This window comes from Schistocerca gregaria, chromosome 3, assembly GCF_023897955.1.
Source record: "Schistocerca gregaria isolate iqSchGreg1 chromosome 3, iqSchGreg1.2, whole genome shotgun sequence".
Taxonomy (NCBI): Eukaryota; Metazoa; Arthropoda; class Insecta; order Orthoptera; family Acrididae; genus Schistocerca; species Schistocerca gregaria.
In genome coordinates, this window is record NC_064922.1 from 738,033,500 (window position 1) to 738,051,267 (window position 17,768).

A 17,768-nucleotide genomic window follows, 5' to 3' on the forward strand; every position below is an offset into this window, starting at 1 on the left:
TGTATATAAAATAGATAACTATTCCTCTCTGTTTAGTGTTCATTACTCTCATTTTACTAGTTGTGAAGATTAGTTGTGTACAATTGCTCCAATCTATCGAGGATGAAAATGATTGTGTAACAAACCTCTGAGAAATGCTGTTTTCTGACAATGTCCCCTATTTCAAATTGCACACAGCAGTCCAGTTGTCACATAGTCCTTATCGTGATTCCATGTCCAGGTAATCATTATTCAAGGAAATATTTTGTTTACTGAGCTACAGTGTAACTGATTAAGAGCTACTCAGTAGTTTTATTTATTTTTAAAAGAGGAAAATGCTTTAGTGTCAACAGTCCTAGTGTCTTCACTCTGCCAAATGTTGCTAATGAAGAGAATGTCAGAGGTTTTTCATTTAATTGCTTCTTAAACAGGTGAGTTGTTATGAAAATAATTTATTTTCCAACACCGCCACAAGAATTATCAGTTTTGGCAGTCTGAGTAAAAACTGTCTTTAAGCCCACTCAATAAAACATGAGCATTAATGGAAAGTGTAAAAAATGATCTTGGTTTGCAGAACATCAACATATATCGTATTCTATTTAAATGTGGGAAAACATATATTGGACAGACAGTGAGCACCGTTGAAGATTGTTGCCGAGTATGCCAGAGGCACACTCAACTGATGTATCCCAAGTCAGCAGTTGCAGAGCACTATTTGTCCAACAATCACGTGTTGGAGTACAAACTTACCAGCTTTTGGCACAGACTTCTGAATACTGGGTCAGCGTCATTAGAGCAGAAATAGAAATTCACACCAGGGACGATCCTATCAGCTGAGATTGTGGCTATAATCTTACCAAGGTTTGGGAACAAGCACTGAGTTTAATTAAGAAGTCAGCCATTTACAGTACATAAAACCAGTTCTGAGGTTCACACCAATCACTGAGAAAACAAAATCAAATAAACTATAGTTTCATTAGTGGTTGGAATGAGCCATGTCAACAGTTTTATGATCTTTTCTTCTTTTTAACATATCATTCTCAGCTTGGATGTAGTTGGGTGAGCCATTGAGAACATGCGCCCTAATGGGTCAAGATTCAAGCTATGTTGTACCATTGTGGCTCTGTTTATTTGTTTGTTTAGATAAAGTGGGACAGCTCTGAAATTCTCCATTACTGGAAGGGAAACCTCTAAAAACCTTGATTGGGAGTGCTGGCATTTCAACTGTTGATGCTACTTGCGTACATAGTGGCCCCAATCTGTTCTGTCAGTCGCGCCATCGTATGAGCTACCAGTGACATGAACAGACTTCGTGGTTCGCGACCATGTCACCAGGTGAAAAGATTTGACTAATCTGTCACAGCAAACGCTGCTCAGGGTTCCCCCACCAACTCTCAATGGCAGGTTTCCCCATGCACTCACACTACAAGAAAGTCAATGCCTGCTTGCCTTTGACAAGTCTGGCAGACAGGGGCACTACATGTCCACTGCAATTACCCCTTCGATGTCCATGTCTCTTTTGCCAAATTTCACTGGTTTTGCTGTGTAATTTGTATTAGACGTGGCATGGCTGCAATCTGGAAAGACCTTGCATCCATCCCAACATGCCACATGGTGTACTGCACAATCAGTACACACAGGAAGATTATTCTTCTAGTGACAATTGTGCGAGTTGTGGTTACCAGCACATCTGCCACATCTTGATGCGTGCTGGCAGAACTCTATCTTATGACCAGGCTCCTGGAACTTGAAGCTTTGTAGTTCTGCACCTGGGTCCTTAGGGTGGAGCTTCACCATTACCTGGAAGCTCCAAAGTTTCTGCACCTCAAATATCTCGGTGCAGCCTAGAGTGTGGTAACCATTTTTGACTGTTTTTGTGGCCTAGATGAATGGGGGCATTTCCTTTTTGTTGGTCCAGTTGGGCAAACAAACTGCCACACACCACAATCTGAAGTTATCCATCCCCATCCTGACCAATGTTTTGTTCACTGACCATGGTGGTCCATCAGTGGGGTGTGCTTATTGGTGTCTTCAACAGTACTAGTGACATTGGTTGATCTATGGTGTACTGTTTTACAAGATCCCTTATGTGCATACCTACAGGTTACCATACTCCCAAGTATGCTGTCGTCCAAGGATTTGATCTCAAACTCAAATGCTGTGACACTTGCAAGCTTGTGTGCTTCAGTCGAGCCGTTGCCCATGTACTTGATGCAAGGAGTGAAGCATCTTCTGCAGTACCCTTCTGATTCTGGCAGTCAGCTGTGGATAATTTTTCCACTGCATCAGTAATGGCGGTGGAGGGGCCTTATCTTTATCTAGTGAGGTCACTTGCTTTAAAATTCAACACTTGCACAATTCTCTATGTTCCATTGTTACTTATTGTATGGTCTCCTTTTGAGAGCAAAGTTCAGGAAGCAGAATTCAGAATTTCGCAGTTCTTTTTATTGCACTCTGTTGCTGTACTTGTACTGCACATTTTGAAATATCGACTCCCTTTCTTACAGCACAAACTTATTTGTGTGCGTGTGTGTGTGTGTGTGTGTGTGTGTGTGTGTGTAATTTGCTTTGTCGCCATATTAAGGTGACATGTTTGTATACTTTTTTTGCATGTTCTGTGGACCATATTTGTGACAACTTTCTATAATGTAGAATGTGTCACTGTATTTATCTCAATTTAAAACAAATTTTGATAATCGTAACACAACCATGTACAGATTCACCTGTTGATTAGTAGTTGTTAAGTGGAAATGATTTTAGGTTGTTTTAAAATTCTTATTATCTGCAAACTCATTAATTCACAAGAAAGTGGTCATGAATTTTTGCAACTACATCCTGTGCTCCTTTTTGTGCAAAAATAAAGTGCTGTAGTATTTTAAAATTGTGTCTGAATGTTCCCAACAAAATTAATAGTAAATTTATAGTGAGGCTGTTGTTAAAAAGCTTAATTTTTTTAAACAATTGCTTAATTAAATTTTGAGGTTGGACACAAGGTTCTATTTCATCCTTACAACATGTTTCTATACTGTGAGTACTGTGTGCCCATGTGTGGAAAAGGCCCAGAAAGTTATTCCAAGTCATTGAATGGAAATATGCTAAGTAAGCTAATTCTCTCGTGCTTTCATTGTCAAAATATGCAATTAAACATTCAGTAACTGTCGCTGAACTAAAAAAAATTAAATGATCTGTAATATATGGCTTCCAATTCTAGTTCTGATCAGTATTCACTGCCTGGAATTTTGAACACTCAGTTTTAGCTATTTCCTTTTGCCATGCTGTACTATCATCAGATTTAGAAGCAACTTTGGGTGTGTCCCAGCAAAATTGTGTTGAGACCCTTGCTGTTTGTGTTGTATATTAATGACTTTGCAGACGATATTAATAGTAACTCAGACTTTTTGCAAGATGATGCAGTTATCTGTAATGAAGTACTGACTGAAAGAAGCTGCATAAATATTCAGTCTGTTCTTGACAATGTTTCAAACTGGTGCAAAGATTGACAGCTTACTTTAAATGTTCAGAAATGTAAAGTTGTGCACTTCACAAAAAGAAAGAGTAGCATCCTGTGACTATAATATCAATGAGTCACTGCTAGAATCAGCCAACTCGTAGAAATACCTAGGTGTAAAACTTTGTAGGTATATAAAATCAAATGACCATATAGGTTCAGTTGTGGGTAAAACAGAGTATTGAGGAAATGCAATCAGTTTACAAAGGATATTGCTTACAAATCACTCATGCGCCCCATCCTAGAATATTGCTCAAGTGTTTGGGACTGTTACAAAGTAGGATTAACAGGGGATATTGAATATATAAAGAAGAGAGCAGCATGAATGGTAACGGGTTTATTTGATCGGTTGGAGAGCATCACAGAGATGCTGAAGAAATTGAACTGATGGACTCTTGAACACAGACAAAAACTATCAAGAGATAGCTTTCTTGCAAATTTACAAGAACTGTTTTTGAATGATGACTACAGACATTTGCTACAGACTCCTATGTATTGCTCACATAGGGATCACGCGGACAAGATCAGACGAATTACAGCACACACACACACACACACACACACACACACACACACACATACACACACACACACACACACACACACACACACACACACACACACAGGCATTTAAACAATCCTTCTTCCCAGACTCCACACACGAGCTGAACAGGAAGAAAACCATTACGGGTACAGTGGAACATACCCTCTGCCACGCACTTTGCAGTGGTTGCAAAGTATAGCTGTAGATGTGTATGATTATTGATGGTGATATATCATGCTTTGTACAGAATTGGGTGAACTGTGATGTGATTCTTCAGTTTCTCCTGTCGTATTTATTGGTCAAACAGTCCACGAGTATACTGCCAATTCTAAGTGTCAAACAGGTACAATATTTCAGCGATGAGACATGTTGCCATTGTCAGATGCACTGACGAATTGAGTTCCTGTGGGCATGCGACCGACTAATATCCCTTGCAACTGCCAGCCGCTGGGTCTGCTGTCTGCACCCATGGCTGCAAGCGCCGGAGGTTGCGGAGATACTAGCATTGACGTCAGTGATATCATTGACGTTAAGTTCCGTGCCTACTCTGGTCGCCAGATCGATTTGTTTGCTGAAAGTCTTCTTAATTAAACTCAGTGCTTGTTCCCAAACCTTGGTAAGATTATAGCTACAATCTCGGTTGATAGGATTGTCCCTGATGTGAATTTCTATTTCTTCTCTAATGAAACTGTCTCAGTATTCACAAGTCTGTGCCGAGAGCTGGTAAGTTTGTACTCCATCACGTGATTGTTGGACAAATAGTGCTCTACAAGTTCTGACTTGTTGGGATACATCAGTTGAGTGTGCCTTGGTGTACTCAGTAACATCAGATCAGAAGTCTGTGCCAAGAGCTGGTAAGTTTATACTCTTATCACATGATTATAGGATAAATAGAGCTCTGCAACCACTGACTTGTTGGGATGCATCAGTTGACTGTGCCTCTGGCATATTCGGCAACAATCTTCAACAGTGCTCACTGTCTGTCCAATATATGTTTTCCCACATTTATATAGAATGCGATATATTCTGGTGTGCTGCAAACCAAGATCATTTTTGACACTTTCCATTAATGTTTATGTTTTATTGAGTGGCTTAAACACAGTTTTTACTCAGTGCTTCTTCAGTATGCATCTGATTTTCCCAGTAGTGCATCCACGTATGGTATAAAGGCAGTGGCTGAATCTTGCTCCGTGATTTCTTACATCTCCACAGATTGTACTGTTGTGGGTTGAAGGCACGTCAAATCTGCCATTCTGTGTACCCGTTTTTTCGAAATAGAGTTCTAAGGTGTTCTAGCTCCATGGGAAGCATCTGAAATGGCGTGCACCCTGTGTACTAGTGTTTTTAGTACCCCAATACTCTGTGAAGGGTGATGGAAGCTTTCTGCATGCATATGTAGGTAAGAACTCAGATGGAAACCAAGTTCTAAGCAAAGAAGAGAAAGCAGAAAGGTAGAAGGAGTATATAGAGGGTCTGTACAAGGGCGATGTACTTGGGGACAGTATTATGGAAATGGAAGAGGATGTAGATGAAGATAAAATGGGAGATACGATACTGTGTGAAGAGTTTGACAGAGCTCTGAAAGACCTGAGTTGAAGCAAGGCCCCCGGAGTAGACAACATTCCATTGGAACTACTGACGGCCTTGGGAGAGCCAGTCCTGACAAAACTACCATCTGGTGAGCAAGATGTATGAGACAGGCAAAATACCCTCAGACTTCAAGAAGAATATAATAATTCCAATTCCAAAGAAAGCAGGTGTTGACAGATGTGAAAATTACCGAACTATCAGTTTAATAAGTCAGAGCTGCAAAACACTAACGCAAATTCTTTACAGACGAATGAAAAAACTAGTAGAAGCTGACCTCGGGGGAGGTCAGTTTGGATTCCGTAGAAATGTTGGAACACGTCAGGCAATACTGACCCTACGACTTATCTTAGAAGCTAGATTAAGGAAGGGCAAACCTACGTTTCTAGCATTTGTGGACTTAGAGAAAGCTTTTCACAATGTTGACTGGAACACTCTCTTTCAAATTCTAAAGGTGGCAGGGGTAAAATACAGGGAGCGAAAGGCTATTTACAATTTGAACAGAAACCAGGTGGCAGTTATAAGAGTCGAGGGGCATGAAAGCGAAGCAGTGGTTGGGAAGGGAGTGAGACAGGGTTGTAGTCTCTCCCCGATGTTATTCAATCTGTATATTGAGCAAGCACTAAAGGAAACAAAAGAAAAATTTGGAGTAGGAATTAAAATCCATGGAGAAGAAATAAAAACTTTGAGGTTCGTCGATGATATTGTAATTCTGTCAGAGGCAGCACAGGGCCTGGAAGAGCAACTAAACAGAATGGACAGTGTCTTGAAAGGAGGATATAAGATGAACATCAACAAAAGCAAAACGAGGATAATGGAATGTAGTCGAATTAAGTCGGGTGATGCTGAGGGAATTAGATTAGGAAATGAGACACTTAAAGTAGTAAAGGAGTTTTGCTATTTGGGGAGCAAAATAACTGATGATGGTTGAATAAAAGAGGATATAAAATGTAGACTGGCAATGGCAAGGAAAGCGTTTCTGAAGAAGAGAAATTTGTTAACATAGAGTGTAGATTTGTGTGTCAAGAAGTCATTTCTGAAAGTATTTGTATGGAGTGTAGTCATGTATGGAAGTGAATCATGGACGATAAATAGTTTGGACAAGAAGAGAATAGAAGCTTTCGAAGTGTGGTGCTACAGAAGACTGCTGAAGCTTAGATGGGTAGATCACATAACTAATGTGGAAGTATTGAATTGGATTGGGGAGAAGAGAAGTTTGTGGCACAACTTGACCAGCAGGAGGGATCAGTTGGTAGAGCATGTTCTGAGGCATCAGGGGATCACCGATTTCGTATTGGAGGGCAGCGTGGAGGGTAAAAATCGTAGAGGGAGACCAAGAGATGACTACACTAAGCAGATTCGGAAGGATGTAGGTTGCAGTAGGTACTGGGAGATGAAGAAGCTTGCACAGGATAGAGTAGCATGGAGAGCTGCATTAAACCAGTCTCCGGACTGAAGACCACAACAACAACAACATCATGTAGGTCAGTATGTGTTTCCTTCTGATACATTCAATGGCCAAGGATTCCATCAGCTCTTCTCTTGACCATGACATCCAGAAATGGTAATCTTCCTTCTGCCTTTGTCTTCATAGTGAATTTGATGTTGGGACGTGTGGAGTTCAAATATGTAATGAAGTCAACGAGTTTGTTTTTGCATAGGGCCAGATGATGAACATGTCATTCACATAACGGAAAAAAATACATGAGTTCCATTTGGTTGGCGCCAGGGCTTCCTCCTCAAAGTACTCCATATACAAAATTGTGACCAGAGGCGAGAGTGGCCTGCCCATTGCAACTCCTGCCATTTGTTCATAGTATTCTCCATGAAACAGAAAATACCTGGAGGTCAGGACATACCTAAAAAGGTTGGTGGTCTTATCGTCTAATTTCTGACCAAGAAGTTCTAGTGATAAGTTCTAGTGACTCTTGTAGAGGTACCCTACTGTATAACGAAACAACGTCAAAACTCACCTGGATGTCCAAGACTTTTACTCTGAAGTTGTTGAAGTGTTTTACAAAATCCACAGAATTGTGAATATGATGAGTGCATTTACCCACATAAGGGCTTAGTATTTCCATCATGTATTTTGTCAGCAAATATGTTAGTGCCCTAATGTTATTGATATTGGGATGCAATGTCACCCCATCTCTTTGGACTTAGGGAGTCCATAAAGTCTTGGCGATACAAGTCTTTGAGGTAACAGTTTCTTGGCGGCCCCCTCAGGTAAATCGGTGTCCTTGAGAAGAGCTCTAGCCTTGTTCTCCACAGTCTTTGTGGGGTCGGCATTGATCTTCCTGTCGGTGTTGTCATGTACCAAGCTCTGCATCTTCTCAATGTAGTCCTTGTGGGAAAGTGCAGCAGTAGTGTTGCCTTTTTCAGGGGGTAAGACGACAGTCTCGGGGGACTCTCTCAGGTCCCAAATAGCTGCCATCTCTCTGCTGATAATGTTCATCTTCGTAGACTTAGTTCTCGTCAGGTTTCACAATATACTTCTTTGGCTGCTTCAGGCGGTAGTCGCACCACAACTTGTTCAGCTGTGCTGACAATGTCCACAACTGGTGTGAACTTAGGGGCGGAATCAAAGCTAAGGCCCTTCTCCAGATCTGAAACCGTATTGTCACTTGGCTCCATGTCAGTCAGATTGATGACCAACTTCGCATGGGGCCTCCAGTGGTGATGATTTCTCAGAGAGACAAGAGAATTTTCACATTTGACATCCTGTGGATGGTATTGGTTGCCACTCAGGCAATAGCATCAAGCCAATCCCAGGTCCAGGAATTAAAATGAATGGCCAATTGTAAATTTAGTCTGAATAGCTCATGGGAGTTGTACTCAAGACTCTGGCAGGTAAAATGCACTCTTATGTACCAAAGCAAGGCTGGCCCACTTATTGATTCTCCTGGCTGCTGCAGAATTGATGTGATGCATTACCTTAGCAAAGTTCGGCACAACATCTCTTCGGAAATCCAAGAACTTGTAAAATTTCTTCATGCTGTGATACATCTCCTCCTCACAAAGATTCTATTTCTCGTGGTGTATTTGTTGATTGAACAGTCGACAGTTGTACTTCCAATTCATAGTGCCCAACAGGCAGAGTATTTTGGCAATCAGGCATGTCACCATCGTTGCATGCACTGACGAGTTGAGCTCTTGCGGTCTTGTGGCCTACTTATATCTCCTGCCCCCACGACCAGGGCAGACAGACAACTTACATCAATGCTGTCACAGATGCCAACACTAGCATCTTTACAACCTACAACATACGACTGTGGTCACAAACTGTGGACGGAGTGGCTTTCGGGGTTGGGGGATATTAATTGGCTGCATGCTCTCAGGAGCTCAGTTCCATCAGTGCACCTTATGATTGTGAGATGTCTGTTCACTGAAATTTTGTGCCCATTGTACACTATGAACTGGCAGTACACCCAGGGACTGTTTGATGAATGAATTGTGTCTTTTCTAAGTTAGTTGACAGACTGTTTACACTGAGAATCAATCAGTAATCCTTCTGAATATTTCATGTATTGCTCCTTCTGTTGTTGCAGGTCTGTTGGGTTTTAGTATGGTGCCTGATCAACAGGAAGGAAAATTATATTTGCTGTAACAATGTAAGATGGAAGGACGTTTATGTATTACAAGGTCAGGAGTGGTCCCAGAATTGAACCCTATGAACACCAGTAGTAATTTTTCCCCCTTTCAAAAAGATTTGGCATGAAAGCTATATGAGCTACCTAACATGCCACACGAAGTGAATCGTTTACATTGCACCTCAAAACAACCCCAACAAATGCTAGTAGATGAAATCTTGCCATTCAGATATTTTAATAAGTAGTCAGTGAAATGGTAGGTGGTATGTTCAGTGGAAAAGTCCTCCTGGAATCCAAATTGTGACTGACTCAGAATTTTATAGCTGTAGTTATTCTCATTTCAACATATATACATTACTTTACATTACAAAACTTTTGAGGAGAAAGTTTGTTCTGAAATGGGTTGACAGTTATTAATACTTTTTCTAATACAGGTTGTATACGACCCAGAAAATCCGGGAAAAACCTGGGAATTTTTCGGAGTTCTGGGAATTTTTCATTGTTTTAGCTTTCAGTTAAATTTTTGTGATTTCGACTGGTAAGAATTGATTCTCTAGCAAAGAATGTTACTGTATCCTGCTACTGGAGAATGATACTGCAACAGTAAAATATAAAGGAGAGGAAAAAAATTAAACTTTAGTGGCAAAGGAAATGCGCCATTTACAACAACAAAACACTGTGCACGCACAAGCGTCTGCAAACAGCAAAAATATGTCAAAGGCCTTAGGGCGAAGACTACATTATACTTCGTAACAATAAACTGCTTTCTGTGAGCGTGATGTTACAACTGTTTACATTAGGTTCATTTGACCAGTTGCCAGTGGGCTCATGCGCATGCGCAGTTGACTCGTGTATGAGCAGTACTTTCTCCCACTTCCATTACTTCAAGTGAGTTTGTTAGCCGTATTAGCAGTAGCAGTAAGCACCCAGATGCTAAAGAGAGAAATTTTTCTCGTAAGGCCTAGTTGCCAGATTCGCGTATACACAGGGTTGTAGTAGTGCTGGGGTTAGTCTCTACATGACTCGTGTTTGCGTTACGTGATTTTGCTGTTTCCTCCTTGTTTACAGCTCCCACATCAAATGAAAACAAAACGGATTTCTGTTGACGGGAGCTATCAAATGAATTAAAATACATTCACGTAATTGCGGAGGGCAAAAATGTATTATTGGTTTCAGTTTTCTGATTTTATTTTATTTCCAAGTTTTTAGCAGTCAACCATTAATCGCCTTGCAGAACAATTAAGTTATTTCTGTCCGTTTTGCTAAAGAAACGGAAGTGTTTCATTATGCCGCACTACTGGCTAGTTCAAACTGTTCACTGAATTTCAGGTGCACGTTTTCATCGTCTGCCATGTATGACAATATACCATAATAAAGAACCAAATATGATATAGTATGGTACTGGTACTCTAAGAAAATTTTCATCCCAAAAACCACACTGAAACCTTAATATCAGATGGGACCTACTTCATTGTGAATCGGGAAAAAACCAATGTGCACTTCAAGCCAAAATGTGCATTTTAATATAGTTTACGAAATTCTGATGCTTTTGGATTACCCTCTGATGTTGTGTTTCTTTTATGGCGTAATGTAAGCTCTCGTAGTACTTTATACATACGAACATGCTGGCTTCCTACACCACTTCATCTGCGCATGCGCAATAATGCCTGTTTTCTGGCGCTCTCTGGCAACTGCTAAATCGAATTTCTAGCAGTCTCGGGATGGTAGTGCAAATGATGGTTCGAAAAGTGTTATTTTTCAAAGTAAATTACTTTTTATGCAAGATGAATTATGTTAGTGTGAATTATGTTAGTATGAGAAAGTGGGATGAATTTCTTAAATCACAGAGCATTTAAAACTGAGCACTTTGAGGACCAGCCACTTACAAGATTTTCGAGCCCAGAAGACCAGACATTTATGTCATTATTTTAAATTTATTGGCACGTTTGTGTGATGTAGATTAAAGTACAATACATGCAAAAAAAATATCAGTATTACATGTGAAAGCTTAGCTTCTCTTGTAGCTTGTTAATCTTCAATACCAAAATTATATGTGAAATTTTTACCTTTTATTATAGCTATGCTATGTATATTAATGAGAGCTGCATCAAACCAGTCTCAGGACTGAAGACAACAACAACAACAACATGTATATTAATGTAAACCATTAACTTTTCATCTTTCTGTGTTTTCGCTACGTATCAGTGATCTTGCTATTGGCTGACTACAACACGTGTCCTATGCTCTGTATATCTGCTGACATCGGCTGGCGAGATCACGTGGCTTACGAAAGGGGATCGCAATCTCCATTTGAACACTCCAGACATTAACGTCCTGTGTTTGGAGCAATTCGAATTTATACTTTCGTAATATGAAAATATGCAGCATATATGTTCCTGCACATCAAAGGTCTTTCCAAAACTTCTTTCCTTTTCTTCATCAAAAGTCTTTCCAAAAACTCTTCCCAATTTCTTTTTTATTATTATTATTATTTTTTTTTTCTTCCCCTTGGAAGTTCTACACCAGTGTGTAATACATTAACCATTCAAAGGATTGAAGTTTTACATGTCCGAGGGAAAAATCCACGGAAAACCTACTGTCACTTAGCACGGGAAAAGTTTACTTTCGTCCGGAAAAAGGTATATTTTTTAAACGGGACATTCGGGAAAAAACCGGGAATTTCATTTTCCTTGTCCGTATACACACAGCAATACCTTTCTTGAAGAGAGGCCCTACCATGGCATACCTTACTGTGTTTGAAAGTAAGTTAGGAAACTGACCCATTAAATAGATGGCCAAGTACAGTAGCTATATAAGATTATGCTTTTAATATTTTGCATTTTTCTGGGTGTTACTTATTTCCCTAATTTCTCTGAAAGAAGTTGTTTGATTTTGAATGGAGTTTTTTTGGTATTGATTGCTGCACATTATAGCACTTTTTCATGTGATCTTAGTCTACAAAGTGCTCAGTTGCACTTAAAATGTGATTGTTAAAGAAGCATGGCATATGAAACTTCGCATATTAATTTCCTTGTCAACATACAATTGTCAAATGGAATCGTACCTATTTTATTGTAGTTATGGATTGTGTTCTGAAGGTTAGTTGCCATTGCCTTCTTCTGACATGTTAACTACTTTGATATGAAAACTTAAGGATGAAAGTAACTTTCACATGATGTGTCACTGCCAAGAAACATAGCTCGATAAAGCTTGGACTGTACATTGGAAGAGCTGCTACAATACAGTACAGGTAGTAACTGAAAGAAATATGCAGTGAGACTAAGAGAAATGACACTTTTTTTTCCAAGGTTACACCAAAGTCTCCATGGTTGATGACGGTCTTCTGGATGTTACAGATGGTTTTTAATGGTGTGTGTGATCACCACTGACAGCAATACCTGCTTTGTAACTTGCTCTCTTGCTTGCCACGAAATTGGTAAATAGTACTTGTGGTAGGGTGTTCTATTCTTCCACATCATGGCCTATGACTGGTCATTGGTGCATTTGGACATAGTATAATACATCTCTTCAACATATCCCACATGTGTTTGATGGGATTTAAGTCTTCGGGGTAGGGGGGGTCAGTCCATTCACCAGGGATCCTCTCATTCCAAGACTGCATCCATCTGCACTGTTTGATACAGTTGTTCATTGTCATCCATATTGCCTCTTTTCAAATGTTGCATGTCGTAGAGTACAAGAGATGCTTGATCTGTCAGAAGTGGTTCTGGGGGTTATAAATGGAATACTGGATTGCTGCAAACACCCAACTACAAGTAGACTTGAATCACAATCACATGTTAATGAACAGTAGAAGTGCATAATTAAGAGGAACATTGTAATGAGATTAACTTCAGATTCTCTCAGGGAAGGATCAGTAGCATAAGTAATAGCCTTAAGAGTGGTTCAGAGGGAGAGGAACAGAATCTAACAATGGAGGAAATAATTAAGGCAGAGACAAAAAGGCCATTGGATAACTCTGGAAATACTCCATCTTGGCAAAGAAAGAATGCTTTGGGTTGGATAGCAAGTGAGAAGTAAAGATTTCAGTGAAATGAAATTATCAAAGGCAAATATGCTGGATCAAAATGAATAAGAAGAGACTCTACAAAACAGAAAGGGATAGTTGTAGGAAACAGAAGTTGTACAGGAAGATTAAATTTGCACATGTGAGGTTATCTCATGTAAGGTTTGTACACTGGGAAAACCTGTTCCAAAGAATGACGAAAGAACCAGAAAGAAAAGAAGTGCCATAAACAGGTGATTCATTAACGTGAAATTCAGCTGAGTGCATAATCGCCTGAGATACAAGAAATCACCAGGAGCAGATAAGATGTCTTTTGATACACAATGTTGAAGGATAGTCAAATAATTTAAAATCAGAGACAGTACAATAGTCTGTATTAAAATTGAGTGAAGCCCAAACCCACAATAGCAGTTTATTACCTCAGCTCAGTACAGCCGATAGAAACACAAAAAACAATTGAAAATTTAAGTCTCCTCCCTGATGAAGGAACATTTATTCCGAAAGCTAGGAACTTAAATTTTCGGTTGTTTTTTGTGTTTCTATCGGCTGTACTGAGCTGAGGTAAGTACTGGCCAGCCCCTCTATCTCTTTGTTAGTAATTGTTTCACATCTTTATATGAGATTTTCCGTTAATTAGATAGCAGTTTATTGTGTTTTTACTGTATGACAATCAGTTTCATATCCTGGAGGCATCTCTTCAGGTCATATCTGCATGTAGAATAAAACTACATAAGTAAAAGCTCTAGTAGTTAACATAACCTACCAAACAAAGAAGACAATAAAGTGATGTACTCATGAAACTAATATTTCATGTGACACAAATTCCAAGGTACAAGTGTGCATAAAAACATGTCACTCCCTGGTAAAACCTTGGGTGCATTAAACAGCTGTTGTGAATTTGGACTTTAACTCAATTTTAGTATATACTGTTGTAACATCTCTGATTTTAAATTGTTTGATTGCCTTTCACAATATCTTTTGAGTTGTAGAAATCAGTGGGAAGCTGTGGAATCATGAGACTGCTTGACTGGGTCTAAAGAAAAGTCAGTCAGCTTGTTGGTTGGTTAGTGACATGTTAGCATGGATCTTTTGCGTGATAGATCGTAATGATGTGGAACGAGTCATTGTATAATCACATTGCAAATTAATTTGTCAATAGGGTTACACTCTGCACATTTTTAAGTTGTTTATTATTATTATAAAAAGAAATAAAGATTACAGATATGTGTTAGTAATTCCCACCCACCACCTTTTACACATTACAATAATAGAAATGCTTCTGTGGAATAAAACTGGTCATCATATTTCCAAAAATGCTTCATCTTCATGCTGCTAAAGATGGAGTGATAAAAAAAACTGAAAATATGGCTCAGTCAGTTTGTTTTTAAACTAATGACTGAATAATGTACAGAAGGATAAAAACTAAAATAATGGGAACCAAGATTATTTTGATTTCAGAAAAGGTAAAGTTGCAGTGAAACAATTCTGACTCTGCACTCAGAAGTGGAAGAGGAGTAAAGGAAAATTAGGACTTTTCTTAGCGTTCATGGATGGAAAGAAAGTCTTTAATAATGTTAGGTGGATAAAGGTGCTTGGAAACTTGAGACAGTGAAGATGAATTATAGAAGAATGTTTATTCTCTACTGTATGCATGTGAGACTATGAAAGTGGAAGATCAAGACACATACACATCTTTTCATGAGGCAGGCTTGTAGCTTGTTTCATCGGTATTTTAAAGAAGCAATGGGGAAAGTTAAACAAAATTTCGGAATAGGTACAAAAGTGCAAGATGATCAAGTACAAACACTTAGATTAGCAAAGCACATAACTATTCTGGCTGAAAGTAAGGAAAACTCAATAAACTGGTTAGTTCAGATTAACAGTATGTTTACTTCCAAATATGGATTAAGCATAAGAAAAGTAAAGAAGAAAGTGATGACAAATGCTAGGAAGCAGAACAATGACTATATTAATATTAATTATTGGAACAACTTGGCAATTGTAAAAGTACAGAAATAATTTTATCTATGAAGCATGATTATGCAGGACTTGTAAAACAAGGAAGATGTTATTTTTTTTCAGGAAATTTACTTGATTGGTATGCAATAAAGGTATGTAATTAACACTGTGAACACTAGCCACTTAGAAGAATGTTGGGCCTAGAAAACTGGCCATTCATGCCATTATTTAAAGCATTTCTGACATATATATAATTGTCATAGCTTCAAGAGCAATTTACAAACTAAAAGAAGACCAACCTTCAAGATGTATTTTTCATATTCACTTTAGTTTCTTGATATAAATAAAATAGAAAGAAACTTCCACATGGGAAAACTCTTTGCCTTTAAATATGTCTGCTTGTTTCTGTATATGTATTGATGGATGTGTGTGTGTGTGTGTGTGTGTGTGTGTGTGTGTGTGTGTGTGTGTGTGTGTGTGCGCGCGCGAGTATAAACCTATCCTTTTTTCCCCCTAAGGTAAGTCTTTCCGCTCCCGGGATTGGAATGACTCCTTACCCTCTCCCTTAAAACCCACATCCTTTCATCTTTCCTTCTCCTTCCCTCTTTCCTGACGAAGCAACCGCCGGTTGCGAAAGCTCGAAATTTTGTGTGTGTGTTATTTTATTGTGCCTGTCTACCGGCACTTTTCCGCTTGGTAAGTCTTGGAACCTATATTCTTGATAGATACACATTTTAAAGTAATGGTGGCAGAAAGTACAATTATCCTTCCAAAAAGAAAGTGCGAGGAGAATTACTGAGCAATTTCTTGCTTTGAACTTCTAAAATTTTTATTGGCTCAGCCATTCGTGACAGCAACAGCATCTGTTGTACCTGTTAATTTTTTTTTAGTTCTAGAAATTGACAACAGAAGGCAACACCTGTGAGCTACAGGAAGCACGAAACATGTACATTCTTCTCATATGAAATTAGTCCAGTTTTTAAGTGATACACATGTCAAGAAAATCTTGGTCCAACCTATACTCAGCTGCAATCTTATGAACACAACATTGTGATCTAACCTATGCTTGAGCTTAGTCCCCAAAGTGTGAAGAAGGAAGTTCCTGATAGGGTTTGTCTGGAGCACAGCATTGAATGGAAGTTGGAAGTGAAATGTTGATCATAAGGTATATGGAAAGGAAGAGAATTTGACATTTGATTATAAAGTATAGGAAAAGTAAGTGGACAGGTGAAATATGAAGAAAGTATGAAGAAAAACATTCCTGGAACACCATTATCAAGAGGAGGAACACATGAGTAGTACATCTGCTACAATATCGAATGTTTGTAAACTTGGTGCTGGTAGGAGCAATAGAGGGAGAAGTGTTGTAGGTAATGAGAAAAACAGATTGTGGAGGATGTTGGAAATACACTTATATGCTCTGTGTGTGTGTGTGTGTGTGTGTGTGTGTGTGTGTGAGAGAGAGAGAGAGAGAGAGAGAGAGAGTGTGAGAGAGAGGGAGAGAGACAAAAATCATTTTTCATGACAAATCTTAAAACTTTGTGGCCTGTGACATAAGTAGGATGACATCAGTCCTTGTAATGCCCATTGGTCTAACAGTTGAGCTCGCATGAACATGGCATGTGGTTTCACGGCATTCAGTGGTGGCCAGGTTGTGCTTGCCTGATACTTGGAACACTAAATTTATAAGCATGTGCTCCTTGCCCCCATAATCGTGCAACTGGCAATGGAGAGATCATTGATGTTAATAACTACCCAGTGCCTTGGGTTTCTCACTGGATACGTGCCATGATGTGGCACCACAGTCATCTGGGCAGAAGAGGATGATCCTTGCTTTTAGGTAGATATGTGTAATGTGATTGTTCACAGCTATATGTAGAGCTGACAAGAATAATGCAAGATAATAGGAAACAGAGGTTGGCATCAAACTTTTTAGAGCACTCTTAACCATAAATCCATAAAAGTGCTTTTATGGAGTATATCCTACCTCTCATTGTTCTTGCTGTCATTTTGTAGAAACACGTAATGGAGTTAGCCTTAAATAGTTGATTTTTATGTACAGGTAGTCCCAGAAGAAATGGTCAGTGTTAAAGGACGTGACAGAATGATCATTTGAATGAACACCACACACACACACACACACACACACACACACACACACACACACACACACATTCCACTCTTATTGCAATAAAAAATAATTTCAGGCAGCTTGTGTAATGTTTTTCTTTTGCATTTGTTATTTGTGAACACTGACCACAGGAATTTGTCTGTTCTTCACCATCAGTATGTCAGACTCTTCTGAAGAAATGAGAAACAAGTTTTCCTGAGGGTGTCACAGATGTACTCATTTTTGTGTTTCAAGTCTTTACACAATCAAAGTGATGTTAGTGCGTAAAAAACAGTAATGTGGATAACATAATTACACATAAAGTTGTAATTTATTTTTAATATTTAGTAAAAGATACACCATGGCAGCTGTATGGTTACTTTATTTAAAAAACACAACTGGTTTTGTATTGTTAGTTACACCATCAAGTGAAGTAAATTACAGCTTGAGACTGGAGAACAATT

General features: G+C 39.0%; 1 protein-coding gene across 1 annotated transcript in view; it reads left to right on the plus strand.

Annotated features, from left to right (window-relative positions):
- The window catches only part of LOC126353809 (uncharacterized), a 93,610-nt gene that overhangs the window by 29,174 nt on the left and 46,668 nt on the right, over positions 1 to 17,768 (plus strand). The window lies entirely within an intron of this gene.